This window comes from Choloepus didactylus, chromosome 5 (assembly GCF_015220235.1).
Source record: "Choloepus didactylus isolate mChoDid1 chromosome 5, mChoDid1.pri, whole genome shotgun sequence".
Taxonomy (NCBI): Eukaryota; Metazoa; Chordata; class Mammalia; order Pilosa; family Megalonychidae; genus Choloepus; species Choloepus didactylus.
This window is the reverse complement of record NC_051311.1, coordinates 137,723,904-137,751,183: the sequence shown is the minus strand read 5'-3', so window position 1 is coordinate 137,751,183 and position 27,280 is coordinate 137,723,904. Positions and strand designations below refer to the sequence as shown.

At 43.8% G+C, this 27,280-nt stretch overlaps 1 protein-coding gene and 1 long non-coding RNA gene across 2 annotated transcripts in view; one reads left to right on the top strand and one right to left on the bottom strand.

The window, feature by feature from the left end:
- JAZF1 (JAZF zinc finger 1) overlaps positions 1-27,280 on the top strand; it is a 370,268-nt gene that overhangs the window by 313,838 nt on the left and 29,150 nt on the right. The gene's annotated exons all lie outside the window — the stretch shown is intronic.
- LOC119534528 lies at positions 12,949-27,270 on the bottom strand. The gene is made up of 3 exons (XR_005217046.1): positions 27,167-27,270; positions 22,098-22,204; positions 12,949-13,732 (listed from the first exon to the last, which is right to left on the bottom strand). It is a non-coding gene; the product is annotated as an uncharacterized LOC119534528 (long non-coding RNA).

Below are 27,280 nucleotides of genomic sequence, written 5' to 3'. Positions count from 1 at the left end.
ACCCAAAGAGTCAGCTGACCAGAGTCTATAACGTGTTCTAGACAGGTGTTTTCTCTTGGCTCTCTCCTGGAAGGGGTGAAAATTACATCTTCCAAGTATTGAAGGAGCGTGCACAGCCACCCACCTCTATTGGCCCCATGAAATCTAGGTGAAAATATTTGTGAGTTCCTCTGGGTTTTAGCGCATGACTTTCTGACATTATGGGGAGCATTTTACCTCAAACCTTATTCAGACCATTGTATCTTTACATACTTCTAGAGATCTAAAGTTGCTGAGAAATCTGAAATGATTTGTGTAAATAATAGAAAGCATAAAAAAACATTGGTCTTTCCCTATTTCCCGGAGAAGACTCACTGCCCTGTCAGAGCTACAGGCGGGCTTCATCTTTTTGTTCTCCCTCATTACCTTGAGCTGAGTTTTCTCGCTAGCATTTTTGTCCTCCTTTCCTGTCCTTGTTTTGGCAGGAAAGAAAACAACGCAGTTGCTGATAAAGCTGGGGGACTGCTGGCTTTCCTACCGCAGCCCCTGCTGAAGACCAGCATCCTCTTGGTAGCCCGCCCTTCTGCGTGGTAATTAGTTGCATGGGAATTTTCGCAGTCACCTCCCCAAGGAGCAGTTTCACCAAAGAGTAACCCTCTTGTCTAGACCGTACAAACCCATAAAATCATCACTAGCTGGAATTTCCAAGCTACAAAGCAGCAATAGAAAATACTGCCTCTGGTCTTTAAGTGTTCTCAAGTATAGACCACTCATTGTGGAAACCAACACACGGATCTCTCTCCTGGAGGAGACCTGGAAACTCTCCCGCTGGACTCCATTATCCAAGGAAAGACATACCCTGCTCGTGATTTCCACTTTATTTGAATCTAAATGGCCTTGCCGTTTCCTTGTGTTTTAAACCTAGTACGCTGTCTGGGATTTTATTTCTGCATCTTATTTTTGAGAAAGATCTATCTGTGCCTTTTTCTAGCTTGCCCAAAGTAATTACTGTTAATTGGTGAAATAAAAGCAGTTTACTACTTGACATTTTAAGAAGGTAGGCTGGCAAAATTTACCCAGAGAGAGATTAAAAAGATTCCAGAATTCTAATCCAGTGCTCTTTCCATTTTAAGTACTTAGCAAAGTGCTGACAATCATAATGATGTTAGTGTTTGCCGAGACTGGGAATTGGAGAGGGGCATTGCTCAGATCCTCTCCTGCGAGCCAAAGTCATTCTAGGATCCAGTAGTGTTCAGTGTTCAGAAATCATGTTAAAATTGGAGGTTACCTAGGGAGGAAAACAAATCAGGAGTTATGATTTACTAAATAAAACGGTTAAGGGAGCAGGTTGAAGAGCACTTGCCTGGGCCCTCTGCTCCACCTGGGCGTAGGGCCGTGCAGCGTCGGCCTGAGGTGCCAGCAAGAAGCCCGTGCCCTTTACCTGGTGGAACCACGAGACCACCAGGCACGTGGCTAAGCCCCTATTCACATACACATCTTATGTATGAAAGGAAACTGGGAAGCTGAGAGGCTAAGTAACTTGCCCAAGGACATACCCTCAGTAAGTTTTGGAGCCTGGCTTTTAACCCAGGTCCGCCTGTCTCTAAAGCCCACTCTGATTGCTGTCCTCTCCCACCTCTCAGAACCTAGAAATGACTGAAAACGTGAAGTGTAGTTCGTCTGTGTGTCCGTCAGTAGCACTCAGTACATCCTTTGCTCCTAGGATCATTATTTATTTTCCAAGTATAACAAGGTGAGGTTATACTTCTTAATATATTGCACAAACATCCAAGCACCTCCTCTGCACCAAATGTTATGCTGAAAGCAGAGGTTCAGAGATACAAGATGCAGTCTCTGTCCTCACATAGCCCCAAGTCTAGCTGGGGAGACAGGTGAGAATCTACACAGGGTGGGGAGCTCCCTGATAGAGGCAAGCATCACTGGTATGCAGGAGGAAGGGTGCCTTGCCCAGACTTGTGGTGGGGAGTCCCGGAAGGCTCCCTGGAAGCAGGGATATCCAAGTTCAGTTTTAAGGGTTTGTACCTCTTAGCCAGATGAAGAGAAAGAAGTGGGCGTGCAAGGCTGGCTGATTTCAGATGGGTGGGGAGGGCGAAGAATGCCCAGGTTTCAGCACTGGTACTTTTTTCTAAGTATAAGGGGAAGCCGTTGGAGGATTTTAAAAAAAGGGAATGTCATGGTTTACTATATATTTTTAAGTGATCATTCTGGCCGCTAAATGCATGTGGGGAGGGTAAGACTGGTTAAAAAAAGGAGGAGGGGGAACCTGTTGCCGCAGTCTCCGAGGGTGGTGATAGTGATCATGCTGGAACCCAGATAATAGGAGAGGAGAGGGGAGATGGACTCAGGGTATGTTTGGGGCTAGAGGCTCCAGGAGGTGGGCAAGGCCGGAGCAGGAAAGAGAGGAGTGGCTCACAGGTTTTTTCCTGGAGCAGCTGAGAGTCTGGCAGTGCCATTTTCTGAGTAGCAGTGAGGGAGGAGCAGGTTTCCAGGGCTGACGTGCAATCAAGTACTCTGTCTCAGAACCACTGCAGGATCTTAAATCACTGACCACCTTTGCCATGATATACTGTATTTCCTTAGTTCCTGAACTTTTCTTGGTGACCTGGGAGCATCTTAAAAATAAAGATTCCTAGGACCCAGCCCAGATCAGATTTGGGGGACGGGGTGCTGTGTGCTGGGAATCGGGTCCTCGAGGCAGCTCCCAAGTGACCCCAGTGCTGCCTGCCGGTCCATGAAGGTTTGCCAGCCTCTCGCTTTCACGTTTGCCGAGGGCAGCCTCGATGACCCGAAGGCTCTTTGACCATGTTCCCACCCAGATGCGTCATTAGTGTTGCCACCACACTCCTCTCCCGTTTTATCATTGCCCCTTGAGCCACAGGCAGTTTTCCCCAATAAGGCATTCGGAAATCAGTCTGCTGGCTGGCCTCATGCAGGCCACACCTCTTGTGTTTTCCCCTAGATGTGAGGCCTGATAAATGGGAACTTGAAAGAATAGCATTTTCCTAAATGACAGGAATGTTCTTATCTTATGTTTTTCATAAGGACCTAAGGCTCCAGAGTCTGTCTGAATGATCTGATCCTCAGAAATCGGAGGATGGTTCTGGGAATCCTATGAGCCTGGGCTTCTTGAGAGATGTATGGCGCTTCCCGCTCACCCTGAGGCCAGGAGTAACAAGGAGTAAGGAAGGCTCCCTCAGTGCTTCTGATGTTTGTTCTGAGGGAGGGCGAGGTCCTGGAGCCCTGTGCTGGACCAATACTGCTTTAAAAAGAAAACCGGCCGGACTTATTTTCCAAGACCTCAGCAAAAGCTTCGCGTTCTCCTCAGGGTTGTAACAGTTTTCTGTCCTCCCGCATCTTTTCTGGGGATTTTCCCAGTCCCAACTGCTTCACCCCAGTGGATTCCGTGGCGTGGGCGCTTCCCGAGGTCAGCGAAGCCCCCCCCTGCAGTGGCCTCAGACCTTCACCAGGCAAGGCCCCGTGTGAGCCCTGCAGAAGCTCATTCACAGCGTGCTTTAAAATCCCCCCAAAACAATGTTAACTCATGGTACATTAGTCCTGATTGAGAAAATTAAGATGGCCATTCCAGTTATACCTCTTGCGTGGCAAATCTGTTCAACCAAATTACACGTTATGTTGGCGGAGGTGTGTTGGTTTTTTTTAGTCCACGTGTTAATTGCATCAAAGTGTCTGCATCTATTTCATCAGCAGCATATCAGATAAGAATCAGAAGGTGTTACACCAACTCTCCCAAAAACTGAGCACCTGGATTTAATGACTGTTCCCGGAAGACAGGGTGTCGAGTGACGTAGGGGGTGCAGGATGAGAAGAGAATCACTGCCTTCAAGGAGATGGGGATTTAGTTGTAGAAGACACGGGTGCAGATGCTCCTATAGGACCCTGGGCCAAAGAGCCTTAAGAGCCTTAAATTAAGTGCTACCCTGGTAAAGGAAGGAATTACTGGGGAGTAATTCCATAACAATTACCTGGGGAAAGGAGCATTTGAGAAAGGCCTTCCAGGCTGCGTGCAGGTAGAGGCAGAGGGTGGGGCGGGTGTTGTGATGGTTTATTCCAAGACCAAAAATCTAGCAGAGAAGGCATGAGGTCCGGTGGCAGTGTATTCACGGGTAGACTGGTACATTGGATTTGTGAAGCGTACAAGTCCATAAACTATTGGGGAAGTAGCCTGGGACCTTAAATGCCAGGCTAAGGAATTTGTGTTTAATAGAGTTGGCAGTAGGGAGCCAGTTTTAATAAAAGAGATAACTAATGTGATCAGAGAAGAAAAGCAATATTATGGATTGAAGCTGTTTGGCAGTCAGAAGGAGAATGGATTGGAGGACAAAAAGACTGGAGGCAGATATCTCAGTTAGGAGATTGTTTCAGTAGCCTGGGTAAAGTATTAGGACCTTGAAGGAAACAGATTTGACTGCCTTGATGAAATTTCTGCATGTTGGTCGGGAAATGACTTGATGCGGAAGGCTTTTCACACTGCCATCCGTAACACACAAATCCTGCCCAGTTGATAGAAACCTGCCCAGTCGCTCAACATAAGTAAACCGTGTAGACATTGGAATGTTTCTGTTTGGCCCAAAATGGCTCTGGTTTTTTACACAGCTGTAAAGTGTATTTAACTCCCAAATATAAAACACTTCGTGACTACTGTTTCATAGCTTCATAAAACGAGGCTCAATTGCGTAGGGGCTTTTTGTTGTCATCCCCTATCTTTCTACATAAATCTGTTTCCTGATATTGTTATTCCAACAGGGGGAAAAACCCAACCCAGTGTAATCTACCTTTTTAACAAGCAGCCATAAGAAGAAAGCCCCAAAGACAATGAGGAGTCTCCACTATTGTATTTTTAACCCAAGATTACAGATCTAACTGAGGGGGGGGGGGCAAAATAGCTTTAATTATGAATGTTTTTCATTGTGGTTCTGAGTGTAAGTCAGTAACAGATGTTCATTTTCCCCAGCTCAACTGTTTTTAATTCTTTCTTGAACACAGAGAGAGGTATCTTTAAACATTTGCCAAAGCTCAATTAACATCACCTGGCTGAAGGTGGAAAATGCCCTATTTTGTTTTTTCTCAGCCATATACCTGCTTTGGCTGCTCCGTGCCACAGTGCACAGGGAAAAGCCTCCAGCTGGCACAGCTTTTATTACCACAAAGTTAATTTGCAGAAAAAGCCTTTGGCGGGGAGGGGTCTGTTCAACTTTTTATATATTCTTTTTCAGTTATAAATAAAATTGCACTGTAAAACATTGCAGCTTAATTGCAGGAAGCCCAACACATTTTACTTTTACTTTATTTTTTTCTGCAGGCAGTTAATAGCTTGTTTTCTGTTTATACGGAGTTGTAGAAATCTTGTGTAGGAATATGTTTAAAGCCAAGGCTGTGTAACTTGGTTTATCATGTTTTTCCTGCGCTGTGTGTAACAGACAGCTGTTCATTATTGAAAGGTCTTTTTTTGTGTGTGGAGAGTGGAGTTTGGGGGGGAAAGGGTTTATGTAAGAATGCAGAATGACTTCCAGAGACTACAGGCGCTCTGTGGCTATAAAACTTCAACAGCACCTTATGCAGTGACATTATAACAATTTGCTTTAGCACCTCCGAAGTATTTCGGCTGCCTTTTCTGAAATGAGTCCTGCAGAACAGAGCACATGCCTCAGTGTCCATCTCCTTGTCACCTCACTTTCCATCCTTGACATGCAGGTCTGTGTAACTGGTTTGTGTTTGACAGTTGGCTGAGGCAGAAGAAAACACTGCCCACTTAACCACATTCTCTTCATACACTCCTACTTCTGGAACCCACTTCCAAAAGTTTGGGACTGTCATATAACTTAACCTTTGGGGTTTCAGCTTCCTAAGCCATCACTTTTTATAGTCATATGAAACATTCCTTTTAGATGCCACAGCTCGAAAATTATGTCTCTTAAGTAGTTTGAAACGGCCATTTACAAATGCATACTGTGCAACCTGCTTGGACTTTGATGACATTGCCCATTCCAGAGGTTTGCTTGTATCTCCCTGAGGGTTTGCTGAATATCTGTTCATTAATCTTCATTTAGGCAACTGGAAAAGGACTTCTTATAGTCTATGACACATGGATTATGCCATTAAGAAATCTGTGGATAACATATGACTTTTGGGACTTCAAAGGGTCATTGGTTTGTCTTGAGATAAAAAGGTGCATTCTCCTCACAGAGCACGTCAAACTCAAAGGAAGATGCAGTTAGGAGACCTGAGCCAAAGAACAGAAGGTTGGCCGAGGTGCACTAACCGTGACGGAACGGGCACCACGGGCACTGCACGCCTCAGCACGAGGACGGGCTTTGCTTCCCCGCAGTCGACCTTCATGCCCCAGCTGGGAATGATGTGAAAAGTAAACCGTTTGGGTTCAGTGCTGGCCACAAATCAAACTCCAAACCGTAGTTGAGGAGGAGGATGGAGCAGTAAAGTTATTCCTTGATGTGAGAGGTTAAGATGGAAAATCCTCCCCTTTATGTTTCCCAGGGGACCCACCTTCTACCTTGACATTAAAGTGTCAGATTTAAGTGCATCTACGTGTACAAATCATGACCTGGGAGTGCCTGAACGCAGTCAAAAGCTATCGAGGAAGCATTGCTAACTACTCTGTAGTTTTGGAAAGTACTCGCCCTTTAAGCCTCATATCCGGAAAAGTAAATAAGCAGGTTGTTTGGGTAGACACGCTCTTAGAGGACCGCGTGTTGTCCCTGGGTGGACACCCAAGAACAACATGCTTCAACACCAAGTGCTGTGGGACGAGGGACGTCTGCCGCCTGGCTTGCGATGTCGGGCTTTCTGTGTATTTGACTGGGAAACCGCTGGGCATTAGATGGTCCTCGGGGACCTGGGTGCTGGGCCCCCACTCCCGCCTGGACCCTGGCTGTGTGTGACCAGGGGCAGGTCGCCTCTCCAAGCCTCCGTCTTGTCCTAAGAGGCAAGGGTGGCACAGAAGATCTGAGGTCCTTTCCAGCCTTGAAATTGTATGATTTTATGACCCAGTGATGACATTGTCCGAAGGTCAAGTGAGGGTGAAGTCTGTAACAGACCCTAGGCTCCTGGAACTCAAAATCCCCTGGAAGACATACCTGAGGGGCAAGGCAAGGGCAGGTGCCCAGATAGAAGAGCAGGAGCTGGGGGATTGAGCAGGGCTTGGGGGAGAGTGAGAGGCACAGAGCAGTGCAAGCAGCTGCCAGCGAGGTCCCCAGGGACAGGACAGTGGGGGGAGCTTTTGAAATGAGGTGGAGCCAGATCAGGAAGTCTATTTCAAAGATATATTTTTCTTTTACTTGGCATTGAGAGTCAGACCCTGTTAGAAATACCAGTTCTTAACACTGGAAGGGAAGAACATGGCAAAAGGCAAGTGAGATGGTGTGTGTTGTCACTGTGTTTCTATTTTTGCTTTGTTTTGTTTTCATGGACAAAGCCCACCTCAGCCTCTATGTTGGAAATAGCGGGCAGGGGCATCTTCCTGGGCGGAATTCTGGAAATAGGCATGACTGTGACGCACCAATGAGGAAGTGACCCAGATAGAAGCACCTGCTTTAAAGGTTTAATCTTTCTGGGAAACATGGGGGCAGCGGGGGGGAAGGCAAAGCGGAGCTGATGCTGCGGATGTTTGCTACTGCAGGTTGGTGCCATTGAGCCACAGCTGTCCACCGTCTCGGAAACGTCTGGCCAGTCCTCATCCATTATGATAAAAACTGCCATCCCAACTGGTCACATCCGGCAGATTTTCCAGGCAGAACAGAATTTCAGCACCTGGTGATTTTGGAGTCCTATTTACAAATATGTCGTGCATTAGATTTCCATATGAGGATTTGGGCAGATTGACCAATCTTTCCTTCTTTCTATTGCAGTTTGTTTGGGGACTGATAGGTGTAGTTTACTGGGCTGTGCCTGTTCCTGTTTTCAGTCTTCAATAGATGTCTGATAATAAACACTTAGTCCTGTTTCTAAACCATGGGAAAACCTCTTGTTTATTACCATGTGGCATTTATATAGCATAGCTCTGCTTGGCGAGACAGTCTGTAAACACACTGACAAGACGCGGCCTGCTAATGCAGGATTTCCATTTTAGCAATCGTGTCCAGAGGCCCTGAAGTTGAGGGAATTGGGGGAAGAGGATGGAGGAAAGGAAAGAGTCCACCCGCCTCTATTGTGGGGAAGAAAGACAGACACACGGCTAATGGTGTGTGATGGTCAATCCAGGCCATAGACAGCCCCTCACTCTCTACCAGGCACCATGGAAATCCTTTTCTGTGTATTAAACCACTTAATCCTTACCACAAGAATGTAAGGTCGTTAACTGTTGAGATTCTCCTTTATCATGTGGGATAACGGATTGTGTACGGTCCTACAGACAGGGTTTGAACTCTGGGCCCATGTGCTTGTCACTAGACAAACTCTCCTAGCCAGAGGTGTGTGCTTACAAGTCGGGGTGACAGGGAAGGCTTAAAGCCACTTCTGAAGCCAACCGTGTCCACCTTAAAGTAAAATGCAGTCTTCCAAGGAAGTGGCATCATGCCTTTGTCCCAGAACACATGCCCAGACGGACGGGCTGGGGCAGGGCAGTTGTGGGAGCCGGCTGGCCAGGCAGGCAACTCCACAGCTTGTCTGGGGTTTACCCTAGTGAGGTTGGCCAAGAACAGCACACGGGAGGATGACTCTAGAGGTTGTGGTTCTATCTCCAGTAAAACCTGAGCAGGCCAGAGGGAGCCAAGAGGGACGTGCTGTCCAACATGGAACGTGGGCACACGTCATCAGAGCTGAGCGTGAGGACCAGGTGCTGCAGGGGCAGGAGGGGGCCATGCGAGGGAGAGTGGGAGAGAAATCTGTCCAACCCCTGACCCCTGCTGCTCCTTGTTACTGACCTTACGTCTTTAAAAAGCAATGGAGCAACATTCATTGTCCTTGTGGACTCTTTTAATTGGTGAAATCACATGTGTCTGTTCAACCAACAAAAATAATAGCAATACATAATTGTAGTGCTAACTATGGCTGGCACTGTTGTAAGCACATATGTATTCACTTAATCCTCTGAAACAGGTTCTGTGATAAGAGAAGAAAGGGGCAAAGAGAAATTGAATGAGATGCCCAAGGTCACAGCTGGTAAGTGAAGGCGCCAGCATTTGAACCCTGACCACCTGGTTCCAGGGCCACTTACGGCCACATGTATGTTGCCAAGAAAAATAGAAATTAAAGGAAAGGCATCGTCAAGGTTACTGGGTGCCCGCAGTAAGGCCTTGGGCTTCCGGTGTCTAGTGCACAGTTGAAGCTTGATAAGTAACTTCGTAACTTTGTGTGACATGAATAGCACCAAGACTTGGGCTGGCCACGCTGTCCCTCTCTCTCTCAAGTCGTTAGTATGATGCCAGGAGTGTGAAAACTCTGACTCATTTTTATTATATAAAACAGAAAATTTGCCATTTTAACCATTTTTGAGTGTACAGTTCGTTGACATTTAGTTACATTTATGATGTTGTGCTACCATCACCAACACTTTCTCATCACCCCAGACAGAAACTCTGCACCCATTAAGCCAAAAGCACCCCGTTCCCCTCCCCCGGCCCCGGCGACCTCCACTCTCATCTCTGTCTCTAGGAATTTGCTTATTCTAGATATTTCATATAAGTGGAATCATACATATTTGCCTTTTTTGTGTCTCTAACAACTCATTTTTATAACATGCTTGAAACAGCCTCTTTGAGAAATTCTTGCTCCTGCAGTCTCTCCCAATTGCTTCCATCAGGGTTTGTCACACGCATAACTTTTCACTAGATTCCATGCAGCTCCGACGAAGTCAGCCTGACGTGTGCCATGTGTAAAACCAACATTGCTGCTGCTTTTAGGAAGCTGCCCCTTATGAAGCCATATCACCTTCTTAAAAATCAGAAGTACTCTCATAAAACTCTTTTTTTCATGCACAGACTGCGGTTTCCACATGGGGCAGAGTGTGAAATGGAGCTGTGATGAGATTCTGAGATTGGTGTGAACTTTCAGTGACACTCACATTATTCCCCAGACAAGCAACTTATTTTCTATTGCAGTGCATTTTTATGTCACATGTTATGTCTGGAAAGAGACAATTACTTTGATGCAGTAGGGACTGGTGTTTGCTTACAGACCCTAATTATTTCTCATCTTGATTATTGCAACACTTTTCTCGATATTCATCATCCCCCACTTTCCCAAGCCTGCTCTTTGAGATTTCTCTTGGTATGAAAATATTCACCCTACCTGCAGGTGTGACCTCTATGAACACGGCACACTATATTTCATACTTAGAAAGGAAAACACCGTACCAATAGCAAGCCCTGGCAGGTGCCTCCACACTGCAGGGGAAAGGGGAAGACCGTGGGGTAGCCCCACCCAAGGGTACTCTTCTGAAATTCTGGATTTCAGAATTGGGATCCTTAGAAGCAGGCACTCCTGCTCTGTGACTACACATTCGCTCCCCTGTGTGATAGCTAACTGGAAGGCAGAGATTGGGAGTCTTATGTAGCTCTGGCTCTCCAATTTCTTGAATTAGTAAATGAAAATAAGTTCAATATAATCTTAAATCAGCATCTTAATTTTTTCCAACAACGTTAGAAATCAGAGTCCTGATCCATTGCATTAGAAATGTGAAATCCATTTGAGACATTTTAGTGCATGCATTTTAGGCAGGTTGTTCTAACCCGACTATTTCTCAAAAGGCCCTGAGGATTCCTGGTCATTTCTTTCAAGTTTGGACAATTTTTAATTGCTGATTAAATTAATAACAACCTTTGCTGATATAGCACATTAACTATGTGCCACACCAGTCTAAGCACTTCATACCGATTAATCCATATAATACAATAGCCCTTTGAGGTTCTGGTATTATTTCAATTTTACAAATGAGGAAACTGAGGTATAAAAAGGTGAAATGACTTAATCAGTAAATGTTGTGTGTGTTGTGACTGCTCCACCAACTGGCTGTTCCCCCATTTCTGTCCCTCTTCTGGAGCCTTCCTGTTACCTGAGACACAACAATATTGAAATTAAGTCAGTCAATAACCCTACTATGGCCTTTAAGTGTTCAAGTGAAAGGAAGAGTCTCCTTTTCTCTCTCATTTTAAATTAAAAGCTAGAAATGACTACGCTTAGTGAGACAGGTATGTTGAAAGCTGAGATAGGCCAAAAGCTAGGTCTCTTTTCCCAAGCAGTTAACCAGGTTGTGAATGCAAAGGAAAAGTTCTTGAAGGAAATTAGAAGTGTTCCTCCAGTGAACACACAAATGATAAGAAAGCAAAAAGACTGATATGGAGAAAGCTTTAGTGGTCTGGATAGAAGATCAAAGCAACCACAACTTTCTCTTAAGCCAAGGCCTTATCCAGAGCAAGGCCCTAACTCTCTTCAATTCTGTTGAAAGCTGAGAGAGGTAAGGAAGCTGCGGAAGAAAAGTTTGAAGCTAGCAAAGGTTGGTTCATGAGGCTTAAGGAAAGAAGCTGTCTTCATAACATAAAAGTGCAAAGGGAAGCAGCAAGTGCTGATGTAGAAGCTGTGGCAAGTTACCCAGATCTGGCTAAGATAATTGATGAAGGTGGCTAGACTAAACAACAGATTTTCAATGTAGACAAAATAGCCTTCTTTTGGAAGATACCATCTAGGACTTTCATAGCTAGAGAGGAGAAATCAATGCCTGGTGTCAAAGCTTCAAAGGACAGGCTGACTCGCTTGTTAGGGGCTAATGCAGCTGGTGTCTTTCAATTGAAGCCAATGCTCATTTACCAGAAAAATCCTAGGGCCCTTAAGAATTATGTTAAATTTATCTGCCTGTGCTCTGTAAATGGTACAACAACACCTGGATGACAGCACAACATGGTTTACTGAACATTTTAAGCCCACTGTTGAGATCCACTGCTCAGAAAAAGAGATCTCTTTCAAAATATGACTTCTCATTAACAGTGCACCTGGTCACCCAAAAGCTCTGATGGACCTGTGCAATGAAATGAATGTTGTTTTCATGCCTAACACAACATCCATTCTGCAGCCCATCAAGGAGTCATTTCAACTTTCAAGTAATATTATTAAGAAATACCACAGATGGTGATTCTTCTGATGGATCTGGGCAAGGTCAATTGAAAACCTTCTGGAGGATTCAGCATTCTAGATTCCATTAAGAACATTTGTAATTCATGGGAAGAGGTCTAAATATCAACATTAACAGGAGTTTCGAAGAGTTTGATTCTTTGGAATGACTTCTTCTTTGGAATGACTTTGAGGGGTTCAAGACTTCAGTGGAGGAGTTAATTTGAAGATGTGGTAGAAAATAACAAGAGAACTAGAATTAGAAGTGGAGTCTGAAGTTGTGACTGAATTGCTGTAATGTTTTAATAAAACTAATGGATGAGGCGTTGCTTCTTATAGGTGAGCAAAGAGAGTGGTTTCTTGAGATGGAATCTACTCCTGGTGAAGAGACTATGAACATTGTTGACATGACAAAGGGTGTAGAATATCACATCAATTTAGTTGATAAAGCAGCAGCAGGATTTGAGATGATTGACTCCAATTTTGAAAGAAGTAGTACTATCGGTAAGTTGCTATCAGCCAGTTTGTAATGCTACAGAAAAATCTTTTGTGAAAGGAAGAGTCCACCCATGTGGCAGACTTCATTATTGTCTTATTTGAAGAAATTGTCACAGCCACCCCAACCTTTAGCACCCACCACCCCATTCATTCAGCAACCATCAACACTGAGGCAAGACCCTCCACCAGCAAAAAGATTATGACTCAGTGAAGGCTCAGACTATGGCTAGCATTTTTTAGCAATAAAATATTTTTCAATTAAAGTATGTCCATTGTTTTATTAGACACAATGTTTTTTGCACATGTAATAGACTATAGTGTAAACATAACTTTTATATGCATTGGGAAACCAAAAAAAAAAAAAAGTGACTTGCTTTATTGCGATATTTGCTTTATTGTGGTGGTCTGGAAGCGAACCTGCCGTATCTCCAAGGTGTGTCTGTACAGGTAGTCTCGCTCCTGAGCCCCTGCCCATAACCACCCTATTCCATGGCCCGGGGACAGGGCCGGTTGGGTGAGGTCTTTGTAGTTGAGCCAATAGGCTTAATGGAAGGATGAAGCTGTTGAGCCTGTGCATATTTGCAGATTATCCTTACAGTTCTTTCATTATTTAAAATCATTTTACAATTTACAAAGTTATTTTCATGTACATGGTTTTTCATGTATATTAAATAAGTGTAATTACTAGGTACAGAGTATCTATTACATATGAATACATATGTACATTGCATCAGGTAGTCCCATCCTTTTCCCAGCGGCTCCCCCGCTGATTTCCTCCATTCCGCAAATCTTAGCCAGGGTCCTGCTAGGGCCGGGCACTCTCCTGGGTGCCTGGGATTTCAAGCCTGCTACTGGCAGAACTTGCCTTCTGACAGCAGTTTCCCAGTGAAGATGTGAGGGTGTGGAGGAGACGAATCTGCCAGCCATCCGTTGTGCACACACAGACCCCTTTGCGAGCTCTGCGCCGGCTCCTTAGCAGTGCGGGGCAGTTGGTGGCAGTCTGTCCGGCTGAGCACGGCGGCTCACCCCGCCCAGGCCCGTGCGTGCTTGTGGGTCCTCCTCAGCTTGGCAGCAGGCTGGGCGAAGAGACCACAGTGTGCTGCGTGGTGCTGCTGAAGTCCAGGGATGGCTGTTTCTTAGAATCAGATTCACCCACCTAGAAAACAAAGGTTGACCGTTGTGTGAATGTAGTTGTGGGAACAACTGAAAGTAAATTTAGCACTTGAAAGCAAATCCTGTGGGGCTCTGGTTTGAAGGCTCGATGCAATTTATTTGCTCACTTAACCCCAAGGTGCCAATAACCAGGTCGAGGGCACATTTAAAGGTGGACCATATGGTCTCAAAAGTCTATCGGACTGTGGGCCAAAAGAAAGCAGGAGGGGTCTCCAGAGCCAAGGCCGACGGGCGTTGGGCGGGGTTCCAGAGCCGTGCGCGGAGGCGTGTCGGGCGCGCTGCGTCTGCGGGAGCCGCGGCGGGTCGGGTGTGGGAGCCGCAGCCCGCGCCCTACCTGGCGATCGCCCGAGCGGCGCCTGCGCGGCATTTCCTAGAAGCGCCCCGCTGGCTGGCATCAACCCATAAATATTCTTGCGTAAATGTCTGGTTATCACTCATTACAAAAACCTGTTCTTCTCCATTTGTTTACATTCTAATTGCGGTCAACACGTTTGCAGTATTTGTGTTTGTGAAAGTAATTTTTTTTTTTTTTGGTAATATCGTTTCAATTCGCAACAACCATGCGAACTAGCTAACATAATACCTGTGACAGTCACCAAAATTACCTTCCACTTTCTCTCTTAACCTGTTTTACGTCCTCTGTAAATGTTAGATAAAATTGGTATAATGTTTTCTGGAAGGAAAGGTTGATTCTTTTAGAAAGAAGATCTGTAAGCTGAGATGCTGATGGTCAAAATGACTTGAAACTTTTTTACTGTGTCATATAATAAGAACCGTATTTTACACTGCAGCACAGTAGACACACACCTGAAACAGAAGTTTCACCAGCACGTCTTAGACTCCGATACTTTATATCCCATTCTGTCCCTTTTGTTTATTTTTTTAAGTCAGACTCACTAAATTGATTTCGTGACCCTTTATGGGTCATTACAATCTGTGGTTTGAAAACACCACTCTAAAGACTGCATTGGAAGTAAGTTGGAAGAGTTGCCGATTGTTACTTTTATGTAATTATATGGTATTGCTGAAATTTTTATTAAAAATCTCTGTGAATCCTTAGCAACAACTAGAAAGCTAAGGGGGGCGTGGGAAGAAGTCGTTTTGATCTCGCCCAAAGGTAAAGCCCGAGCTTAGAAGAGGGTGCGGTCAGTGGTGGGAGGGGGTCTCAGAGCTTTGTGCTGTCCTGAACAGGCGTGGTCATTACTGGTTGCTCATTTTTTCCTTTAACACTAGCCAAGATATGGAACAATAAAGGAGATACTACTTTCTTGTGCTTCTTGGGCATTTTCTTTCTTCTGCTGAACAAGGTGGAGGGCTGGGAACTTAGGTACCAAGACAACCATGCCCAGCAGGAAGGAGCCAAGGGTTCCACAAACACGAAGGGAAGAGAAAAGTACTGGGGGCTTCTTTGAAGTCTCCAAGAAAAAAACAGAGGATTAAGAGGTGCCGGATAAAGGGTTAATGACAAAGGGACCAATTTTTTCCTAGGTGTTTATTTCTTGTCATCTTTTTCTGAGAATGTGCCTGTTTAAATATAGAATTCCTTACTATGGCTATGTGGGATTGTTTTAAAATCTGAATTTGCAACATTTCGAGGGTGCTGGTTTGAGTAGCCTTTATTTTTTTTAATACAGTTTTACTGAGATATATTCACATACCCTACAGTCATCCACAGTGTACTATCAGCTGTTCACAGTACCATCATATAGTTGAGCATTCATCACCAGAATCAACTTTTGAACATTTTTCTTACTCCAAAAAAAAAAAAAAGTAAAAAAGAACACCCAAAACATTCCATCCCACCCCACCCCTCATCCCACCCTATTTTTCATTTAGTTTTTGTCCCCATTTTTTGAAATACTCATCTGTCCATACACTGGACAAAGGTAGTGTGAGCCACAAGGTTTTCAGGATCACACAGTCACACCGTGTAAGCTACATAGTTATACGATTGCCTGCAAGAATCAAGGCTACTAGGTTGCAGTTTGACAGTTTCAGGTATTTCCTTCTAGCTTGAATAGCCTTGATTTTAACCTCAATTAAAATAAAATCATGGGCCATGGGGTTAAGACGACACCCCCACTTCCCTGATGGGGGATGGAGGAGCCGGGAACCTCCTCCATGCAAACCTTAGCGGGTGGGACCGCAACCGTCATGTCAGCGCCGCCAGGCGGCGGTCAGGGCTGCGCGCTGCCGGAGGAGTCCGCGCTGTGTTTACAGGCGTGGCGGGTTTGGGGGTGGCAGCCTCAGCGTTCTTCCAGAGCTCCCCTTTGTCTCAGCTGTACCAGCGGGGAGTGCTGGGCCCTGCAACCATTTCATCAACTCGTGGTTTTCACTCTTCTGCCAAAATGGCACAGAGAACGGTGACAGCGGATTGGATTTGTTTGTCTTTGTTTACCCACTAGGGGGCAGAACCCAAATCTCAGCTGAATGCTTGTGTTTCTTCACTCTGCCTTAATCGCTTGTACTGCAGCCTCATATTTAGATCGCTGTTCCCCCCGAGAAACAGTGTCATGTAGTTGAAAAGCAGTGGTGTTAGGAGGCCCGATTTTTGCACGTTGCCTCTCCCTTTCGTTTATTTGTCCGATAAATACCGTGCGACCGGCACTTTTTTCCCCTGAACTTTCAAATCCTTTTTCTTTTTCTTCCCTATTTTACATGATTTTTAGATTCTTTATCTTCTTATAAAAAGGGGTCTATTTTAAGTTTATCAAAATTTCCCTCAATCTTCTGTTCCCTTTTTCTGTTTTATAGTTTTAGCTCTTATATTGCCGTCATGTGATCCATTTTGAGGGAGAAGGCTGGATGGGCTTAAACGTTTCAGGAGGAATTTACAGTTCGGGCAGTGAGTTTGGGATGAATTAGATAAAGTAACTGTACAGTGCACTGGTTCAGAATGCAGGCTCTGAGGCCAGGCAGAGGACCCCACTGAGGGGCCTCGAGCCCCAGCCTTGGCATTCCTGAGCCTCGGTTTCATGTACAAGGAAGATAATCGGAGGAGCTGCCTCATAGGGCAGGCATGAGGTTTGAATGAGTTGATAGGTGCATGGTGAGCCCTAAGTGTTAGCTGCTTTTATTACAAAGAGGAAGAGGATGAAGATGAGACAGATGGCGGCAATGATGAAGGCTACTAAGCAAACATGGAACCAGCGTTTATTAACTCCAAGGAAAAAAAAACATGATCATAGGTCACTACGTGGTTCAATGTCATGATAACGTAAACCCTGAATACTAAGGACACCGAACACTATAATAAAATTATTTTAGGAGGAGGGTTAGGAAGTACGCAAAAGATTAAAACTTATCTTCCATAGTAGGAAATCAATAGATACCCAAAACTGAACTGAGAAATAGCAACAAAGATGTGCTGTTTAGAAATGGGGAAATAGCACATAAAGGAGTCAGAAGTGGTTGCCACTGGGGAGTAGGTATCAGCTGGTAGCCGATGCTGGCTATCAGCTTCACAGAACTATTTGACTTTTTACCATGTGAAATTATAACTTTGATTAAAGAAAAATCAAATTTAATAAAACCGTAATGGAGAAAGACTGAAAGGGCAAAAGAAGGTGGCCTAAATGGCTTCCGCTGGCCGAGTTGTGATAATTTGAGTGTCAAAGAATGTGAAAATGATTGGTAATTAGAACCAATCAATCTGTGGAGAGCCATGAGTCAAAAATGATACTCAAAATGGAGATGGTAATATAAAATGTGCCGAAAGGTATAAGTGGGTATTGTTCTTATTAAAGTAGACATCTGTTTATAAAATGTAGATGCTGTTTTTCCCCACCGCCATTAGCAGATAGACAGGGAATTGTGAGAAAGCCCAGTAGTTCCAGGAAAAGTAGGAAGTGGGGCAAGAATAGGAAAGACCAGCCAACACCTGTGGTCCCAAAGGGACATGAAGAGGGCCCAAGAGCACGCTGCAAGATGGGGGAATTAGCCGTGTGTCCTGAGAGAAGGGCTGACTGTCCGAGGGGTCCCTGTTCTCCTGGGAGACGCAACCTAGAATGGCCCCAGTAATCAGAAGGCAACAAGGGGCAAGAAAGACGTGAGCTTTTAACGTCCTGTTTATGGAGCAAGCATACCTTGACTAAAAAACTCAGGTACCCGGTTCAGGAAATGCAGACTTATTTTTTTTTCCTTTAATGCAATTTTATTGCGATATAGTTACACACCATATAGTTCATCCAAAGTATACAGTCATTGGCTCATGGTGTCATCACATGGTTGTGCATTCATCACTAGAATCAATTTTCAAACATTTTCATTACTCCAGGAAGCAAAAGAGAGAGAAAAGAGGAAACCTAAAACATCCTGTGCCCTTTACCCCCCTTAATTGATCTCTAGCATTGGTGCAGTACATTTATTATTGTTGATGAAAGAGTATTAATATATTACTGTTAACTGTAGTTGTTAGTTTGCAGTCAGTGCGTTCTCCCACCCTATTATTAACTCCTTATAATAGTTTTGTACATTTGTTCTAGTTCTTGGAGGACATTTTTCATATTTTTAGTGTTAATCTCAACATCATCCACCGCAAGATTTACTGAGTTACACAATCCCATGTTTTAACTTCCAGCTTTCCTTCTGGTGACATATATGACTCTAAACTACCTACCTCTCTTTCAACCACATTCACACACAATTCAGCCCTGTTGATTATACTCACAATAATATGCTGCCATCACCTCTATCCATTTCCATTCTTTTAAATTCAACATAGTCAAAAATTCTCTACATCTTAAGCAACTACTCCCCATTCTCTAGCCTCATTCTTTCCTCTGGTAATCTATATTCTAGATTCAATGTCCATGACTTTACATAGTATAATTAGTTCATATTAGTTAAATCATACTGTATTTGTCCTTTTGTGTCCAACTTATTTCACTCAACATGTCCTCAAGGTTCATACATATTGTTTCATGCTTCAGGACTTCATTCTTTCTTACTGCTGCATAATATTTCATCATATGTACATACCACATTTTGTTTATCCATTCATCAGGTGATGGACCCTTGGATTCATTCATCAGTTGATGGACCCTTGGCAGTTGTGAATAAGCCACTATGAACATCAGTGTGGAAATGTCTGTTCACATCCCTGCTTTCAGTTCTTCGGATATATACTGAGTAGTCAGATTGCCGAATCATAGGGCAACTTTATACTTAGCTTTCCGAGGAACCGCCAAACCACCTTCCACAATGGCTGTATCATTTTACATTCTCACCAGCAGGGATTAAGTGTTCTATTTCTTCACATTCTCTCCTACACTTGTGATTTCCTGTTTGTGTAATAGTGGCCATTCTAATAGGTGTGAAATATCTCATTGTGGTTTTAATTTACATTTCCCCTAATAGGTAGTGAAGATGAGCATGTGTTCATGTGCTTTTTAGCCATTTGTATTTCCTCATTGGAAAAATGTCTATTCAAGTCTTTTGTCCGTTTTTTAACTGGGTTAGTTGTCTTTTTATTGTTGAATTGTAGGATTTCTTTGTACATTCTGGATACCAAACCCTTTTCATGGATGTGGTTTCCAAATATTTTCTGCCATTGAGTCAGCTGCCTTTTCACCTTTTTGACAAAGTCCTTTGAAGCACAGAAGTATTCAGTTTTGAGGAGGTGCCATTTATCTATTTTTTTCTTTCGTTGCTTGTGTTTTCGGTGTAAGGTCTAGGAAACTACCACCTATCACTAGATCTTGAAGATGTTTCCCTACATCATCTTCTAGGAGTTTCAAGGCACTGGCTCTTATATCTAGGTTTTTGATCCATTTTGAGTTAGTTTTTGTATAGAAAGTGAGATAGGGGTCCTCTTTCTTTTGGATATGGATATCCAATTTTCCCAACACCATTTATTGAGGAGACTGCTCTATCCCAGTTGAGTGGACTTGGGAGCCTTGTTAAAAATCAATTGACCATAGACCTGAGGGTCTATTTCTAAACTCTCAATTCAATTCCATTGATCAATATATCTAACTTTATGCCAGTACCATGTTGTTTTGACCACTGTGGCTTTATAATGTGCTTTAAAATCAGGAAGCATGAGTCCTCCCACTTCATTCTTCTTTTTCAAGATGTTTTTGGTTATTTAAGGCCCCTTTCCCTTCCAAATAAATTTCATAATTAGCTTTCCCATTTCAGCAAAGTAGGCTGTTGGTATTTTGGTTGGGATTGCATTGAATCTGTAGATCAGTTATGGCAGAATTGACATCTTAATGACATTTAGCTTTCTAATCCATGAACACGGAATGTTTTTCCGTTTGTTTAGGTCTTCTTTGATTTCTTTTAGCAATAATGTTTTGTAGTTTTTGTGTACAAGTCCTTTACATCCTTGGTTAAGTTTATTCCTAGGTATTTGATTCTTTTAGTTGCTATTGTGAACGGAATTTTGTTCTTGATTACCTCCTTGGATAGCTCATTACTAGTGAATAGAAACACTACTAAATTTTGTGTCTTGATCTTGTACCCTTCCACTTTGTGAACTCAATAACTTCAGTAGCTTTGTCATAGTTTTGGGGGGCTTTCTAAATACAGGATTGTCTTGTCTGCAAATAGTGACAGTTTTAGTTCTTCCTTTCCAATTTGGATGCCTTTTATTTCTTTTTCTTGCCTAATTGCTCTAGCTAGAAATTCTAGCACAATGTCGAATAACAGTGATGACAGTGGGAATCCTTGACTTGTTCCCGCTCTTAGAGGGAAAGCTTTCAGTCTCTCACTTTTGAGTACAGTGTTAGCTGTGGGTTTTTCATGTATACTCTAACAAGTTGAGAAATTTTCCTTCTATTGCTATCTTTCAGAGTGTTTTTTTCTAAAAGGATGCTGGAATTTTGTCAAATGGCAGACTTACTTTTGGATCCTCTTTCCTGCCTGACCAAGAATTGGTTGGTCAGTAACTCAGAACCTTCAACCCCCACTTGACCCAGGATGAGCTCTTGTTTCTTTTGGTTCTTGCCTGATTCTTATAACCCTAAGAAAGTCAAAGTTAAGTATGGAAATAATGAAAAAAAATAATCAAATCTACAGGAAAAAACTTGTGGAATAGGGTAAATGTAGGTTTTGTAATCATTGTGATAATTTGTAGGATTTGCCTGTTTTAAAGATGTTTTAAAGCTTAAATATTTACGCTACTGTGTACAGAGAAACGAACATTTTCTACATAGGCAAATACTGAAAATTATGAAGATTCACTAAAGGACTGTTTCAGCCCCAGAATGCATCAATGGATGAAGTAAAGCCATGATAAGCATAAGGCATTGTTGGCTTGCTCCTTATGTTAGGAAGGCATTGGAGGGTTCTAAGCAGGCAAGTGAGACCATCTAATTTACTTTTTTTTCTTAAGACTTTATGGGGTCAAGAGTGGAGGCTGTGTAATCTTAGATCCTTCTCCACCTCTAAAGTCTATGAAATGTATCCGCTCATTCATTCATTCAACAAACATGTGTCCATTACCTCCTTAAGTGCATGGCACTGCTCTGTGCACTGTGGGATGATCAAAGATAATTAAGACCGAGGCCTCCAAGTTCTGGAGAGGAAACACACAAGGGTCCCAGTGATACCTTCAAAAATGTTAAATGCTATGAAGAAGAGATTTCTTCTGGCTGGGAGAGTCAAGATGGCTTCCTAGTTAAGGAGGAGATGGGGTAGAACGACATTCCAGGAAGTCTCTGAGGCTCGGGAGCAAGGTCAGGAATTTCCAGGGCATGTGCCCAGGCCAAGGAACCACTGGTGTGTCGTCTCTCATTGTAATTGTACGTTGCCGATTTAGTATTACCATTGTTGCTTCAGCTCACATAAAGTGGGTCAGTACCAATTAAAGCTAATTTATAATGATAAATCTGTAAGGCAGAAAGAGCTCTTTGCTCATGTACTTGCTGGAATTTGACACCCTAGAAGAGTTTTAATTTGCTGTCACTGCAGTTATCACTTTTGCATGAATATTAATATCTACATTATAAGAAAAATGTGGCATATTGGGTTTCTGGAAAAGGTTGACTTATTTTTAGCTATCTGTAAGTCAGTATTCCTTATTTATGAATACAAAGAATGAGAAAGCCATAGGTGCCAAAATGGAGAGTTGTGGCTGCCTGCTGAGAGCATAGGGGATATAGTAGAGGCTTGCCAAAGTGGACAAGATTTGAAATGGCTTTTGTGGAAAGTGAAAGCGCAAGCTGACTCAGTCCAGGTGGGTGACCGTGAATACGTAGGAGTGTGTGTGCAGTGGCTCCTGACCGCCTTGCTTCGTTCATTGATTCATGACACCAACTCTGATTTTTACCTCCTTTCTTGACAGGCAGTATGAATTTCTTAGCAGTTCTCTGGAATGTAATTGTCTTATCACCAAGACCTACCTATTAAGTATTCCTCATTTCCCAAATTGAAATGCTAAATAAGCAGAAGTCATTTCTTTCCGCTGCTGTCCGGCTCATCTCAAGCCCCCGTGATGGAGATTGTGACACTGTGGAGTAGAAAACAGAAAATTCGACCCAAGGATGAGTGGCACACACTGTGTACTTGGGGCATGCCAGGTTAAATTACAATCTCTTTTAGAAACCCTGACATTAGTGAATGGTGTTTTAAAATTGATTAGTCATATCTAAGAAGAACTTAGAACAAACAACCCATGTAGTTATTTGAAAGACTGGACTTCTCCCACCCCAGGTTGGCAGGGTCTGCCATCGTGGCTGTTACGCAGCATAGCCACACTTCTGCATGCTCATACACTACACTCCATGGTTGTGAGTGACTGCACAGACTGGGTTCATCTTTTGTCTCTCCCTGTGCAATTCAAGGGCCTTGCTTTGTCTATCCCATCTTTGATGTCTCCCTCATACAGTGGATAATAAATTTGAAAATAAATAATTACAAGGAACACAAACTTTGGGGCCCTTGACCCAAGTACCAATCACAGTTCTGCCTGTTTGCAGCCATGTGGCCTTCAGCCCATCCTCCCCCTCCTGAGCCTTGGCTGTCCCCTCTGTTAAATCATGGTATCAAAAGGTCATTACATGGAAAGCAGCTCTCCTAACACAGACTCAAAATAGGCACCTCAAATCTAAATGGCAAAGGCATCTCCCAATTCTTTCTGTTTAAAGTGCATGTGTAAAACGAAATTTTCTCATTTACAGGCAGGTACAACTTGTATTAAAAATTCAAGTAAGCATAGGCAGTTTTAGGTATGCAGGTAAGTGCTAGAATTTCAGAAGCAAATAATTTAAAGCAAAAGGAAGCCAAGTTTTAAAAAAAAAAAAAGCAAAAAACAAAACCCAGTCACTTTGGCTATCATGCCATATATGCATTCCTAAGCTCTTTGTAGTCTGCCCATCGTGCACTAAAAATAAAGGGCTTTTGGGGAGAGCTAGCATAGGAACAGATTACTCCAAACCATGGGACTTGGTAACTGGAGCTTCAGCAAAAATGATAACCATCCTAAAGAGAACAATTGCTTGGCTAAATCCCCTCTGGCATATTCAGCCAGTATCACAGCCAGTCGATAGTTTGTCTCTTTAGACTCTGGGGACTCCTCTGACACGCAGAGCTTTGAGGGCATTCTCTTCTAAGAGAGAACGGTTTCATCAGAATTAAAAATCTGATCTAATGCAGGGGACATGTCTTCCCAGCTGTTCCACTGCACTGTCGGTTTCCTCAGGGGGCACAGAGGAAGGGGGCTGCTTCTGGAAACCACCAAACTGGCCACCTTCACTCTTCCCATGGGACTTTCGTCTGTTTGTCTTAAGGTTGGTGGGGGGTGGGGAACAGATATAATGTTTCCTTTTCCTTTCATTTTTTTAATTGAAGACCTCATCCTCTTGGTTGGAGCTTGCCAGGATTTGGGGCCGACTGGTACGAAGGAAGGGGTGGGGGTGGGAAAGAGAGGAGAAAGAGCCGGTGAGGATGGAGGGACTGCCACAGCAGGCTTTTCCCACTTGGATGCCCTGAGCCGAGCGGCCCTGAAGAAGGCGAGCTCCGCGGCGGCCTTGAGAGGAGCATGGGACTCAGTGGCCTCTAAGTTCCCTCTGGTTGCAAAAGTCCTGAGCCCCATGGCCCGGTGTTCCCCAGCAGAGCTTGCTGAGGGGCAGCCTCGGAGGACCCCAGAGGGGCAGATTTCTTCTGGTGACCCACAAATTCTTTTCCTCCCCACCTCCTTGCCTTCAGCTCCTTACAACTACAGATAGGGTGTGCTCCCCTCTTTTACAAAGAGGAAATACTTTTTATAAGGTAGAAATTATAGGAAATATATTTCTGTATATCTTCTAGGTGGTTATGTCTATATTAGCTATAATTTGTGTTTAGACAAGTTATATGGAAGTTAGTGTTTGTGAATTCTGGATGGTGGGAGCATGAACAAGAACCTCTTCTTATTTCCTTGTCATCTGCTCCAGCCCCTGGTGTGGAGCCAGCACCTTCCTGGGGGCCCATAGGATGGGGTTCAGGCAGCACCTCACTCTGAATGTTTGCTGAGTGACTGCATGAGCGTTTCCATTCCTTAATGCCTTTCCTTTTCCCCTAGAATGGTCCAAAGCTGCCTTTCACTCAGCCTCAAAGATGACTGTGATATGTCCCCTTTGACCACCCCCTCCCAGCACCCCAAAATGGGGTGTGCAAGATGGCCCATGAGGTGGGGAAGGAGATATCAAACACTTATACTTATTAAAATACCTATTAAAATTCACTGATGAATTTTATTACATATTTATTAGAATATGTATACTTACTTTTCTCATTCTTGTCTGTGTATGTGCTTTTGTAATGTACTGTATTAGCACATGTACATCATATGTAATATATCACTCACTCATACTCAGGGGAAATGTCCACAAGTTTTTTATTGATTAGGATGGAGAATCAAAAAGATCACTCCATCCTACTCTCCCTAACTGGGTCAGGGAGCTGCCTAGCAAAAAGTCTTGAAACTGCTGGGAATTCACTCATTCATTCTGAAGTTAGTTTTGAGGTGACAGATGGAAGCAGAAATTGAAAATGAACCAGATTGGAGTTTCTTTTTCTCCTTTGGAAAGACATAAGAAAATTAATAAAGCAAAGAAGAGAGGGTTGGCACAGATGGTTTTGTATCTAAACGTACAACTTTGGTTTTTAGTTAGCTCTTCCCAGTGTTCAGATATTTGAAAGGAGACTAATAGGAGTTGTTTTGCTAGCTTCAACGTTTTCTGCAGGATACTGAGGGTTCTACTCGCAAGTTTTCCAGATGTGAGCTGCAAATGGACACTCACCCTGGAGCGTGGGGCCCCTCTCCCACCTGCAGCCCCTCCCACTGCCCTGTCAGAATGAAACCCACCCGCCTCACAGCGGTTGGTGATTCTCTGTTTGATTAAAGGGCAGCATTTGGGGTGTGGTAGACAAGCAACAGTAGACCCCCCCCCCCCCCACACACACACCTTTGTTTTACAAAAGCAAATATCTGCAAGAGAGAGCATGGGAATGAAGAGTGGATGAAATAAACTGCTCATGGGACATTTTATTTATTTAAGAAATAACTCCTTTGATGCTTCCCATGTGCATGCATTGTTCTAAGAACTTTTAAAAAACAGGGACTCAAATACTCTTCACAACAGCCTCAAGAGATGGGCACTGTCATTAGCCCATTTCACAGATGAAGAGTCTGCAGCTCAGAGAGGTGGTGGCACTTGCCTCGGGTCATATAGCGAGTCGCGTCCTCTTGCCTCACTTTAGACGGGAAGGGGCTGAGCCCTGCCTGCACTGGCGAGGCCAAAGAAAGATGGACCTTCTCGACATAGAAGGGATTCCCAAGCTTTTTAGAATTACCTCTTATTTTTTTATTTGGTTTCACAGCAGGCAATACTTACATTACTTACACTATCTCGCATGTTTGGAGCACTATGTGGGTACTAGTTCACACAGTACCCAAAAGACCTCAGGGCCCCCATAACCAGGGGTCATGTGTGCACATCTGCCTGGGACAGTGCCAGTTACGCCTGTCACCTCAGCGCTCCTTACCCCTCCCCACAGCCTCTGGCCTGGACCGTAAATAATGTGGCCCCCAGACCTGCCCCCTTGGCGCTGGAGCCGCATGGTTTCCAGGCGACTGGCTGCAGCGTCAGCTCCTCAGTGCCTGCCTCTTTTGATCCAGGGGAGTTTTGAAGTTTTATCTTCTGCTGGGCTTCATTAAGTCCTCAGTAGGGCTGAGGTTTAGTGTATTTTTTTCCCAGTTGTAAATGCGGCGAGGGTCTTGTATTCAGGTTAATGAATTAGCCCAATTAGATGGATAGATTAGTCATTCTGACTTTCTGAAGTCCTGCTGGAGAAGCTTTGTGAAATGGACTTTGTAGTTTTCCAACAAGCAGCTTTAAGGACACCAGCATGTGGCTTTTGTTTAGGAGTAAAATGTCCTGAACGATGCCCTCCTTAAAAACAGATTTCCAGATTTGCTCGCAGACCGACTTAGAGAACTGTGGGAGCAGTGCCCTGTGCCACCATGGACCTGTGTCTCCAAACCAGGCCTCATGTTTCTGGAAGCTACAGCTTAGTACAGCAGGGCTTACCCAAAACCCACACTTAATTCCACAGCCTCCTTTTGCCACACCGTTTTTCTGCCTCGAGAGTTTCTAATGGGCTCACAGTCTTGAATTCCATTTGAGTGTAAATGGTAAAAAAAACATCAACTTGGAGAGAGGGTGGAGGGGACCAGCAGAGGCACATCAGCCTTTCAGAGGGGCCTCAGGAGAGCTACTGGCACTGGGACCTGGGAGCATCATGGAAAAGTGACATCTTACTAGCAAATCAAGAACGCATAAGCTCTTTAACCTCCCCAAGGATCATTTTCCTCATTTGTGTCAAAGGGACATAAGCCCCACCTCATAGGGTTACTGGAGGATTAAATGAGATAATGCCTGTAACATGCCTGAAACCAAATAGGCACTCAATTTACTTGAGGTTCTTTCCTTCCTTCCTGGATTCTTTTAACTTTTAGCCCCAGATGCTGGCGTCCCTGTTCCTGGCTCAACTGGCTCTTCAAACAATCTTATTAATGCCTATTAAAATGAAACCCAATAAAAGTGCCAATATTTGGTGTTGAAATAATTGATGTAGCAGAGTGAGCCCAAGGAGCACCCAGGCAGGCTCCTGGTGCAATTTAGCCTCACACCTGGGGGATGAATTTCACGACTGTAATTGCTACCATATAATTCTTATTAATGTTGTGCTATAATTCCTATTTATTCCGTGGGGCTTGTAAATGCATTAGGACTTGTCAACATATTATTTTACACCATTTATGATCTGTAGAATTATGTCCTTCAGGGTTGTATTGTGCAAAAGCTCAAAATAAATGGCTTTGGGCCTCATTAAGAAAGAGCAAAAAGAGACTGGTTGTCGAGGTGGTTCTCCAACCCTGCCATCCTGAACAGAAGTTAGTGAAGTAGATTTTTAATTTGATTCTTACCTTTAAGGCCCACCGTCTGCCCTAGCTGAGCTGTGTGACTGTTGGGTCAGCATACCATGAAACGCTGTGTCCTGAAAGACGGATGCAGATCCCTGGGATAAATGTGGTAGGGAG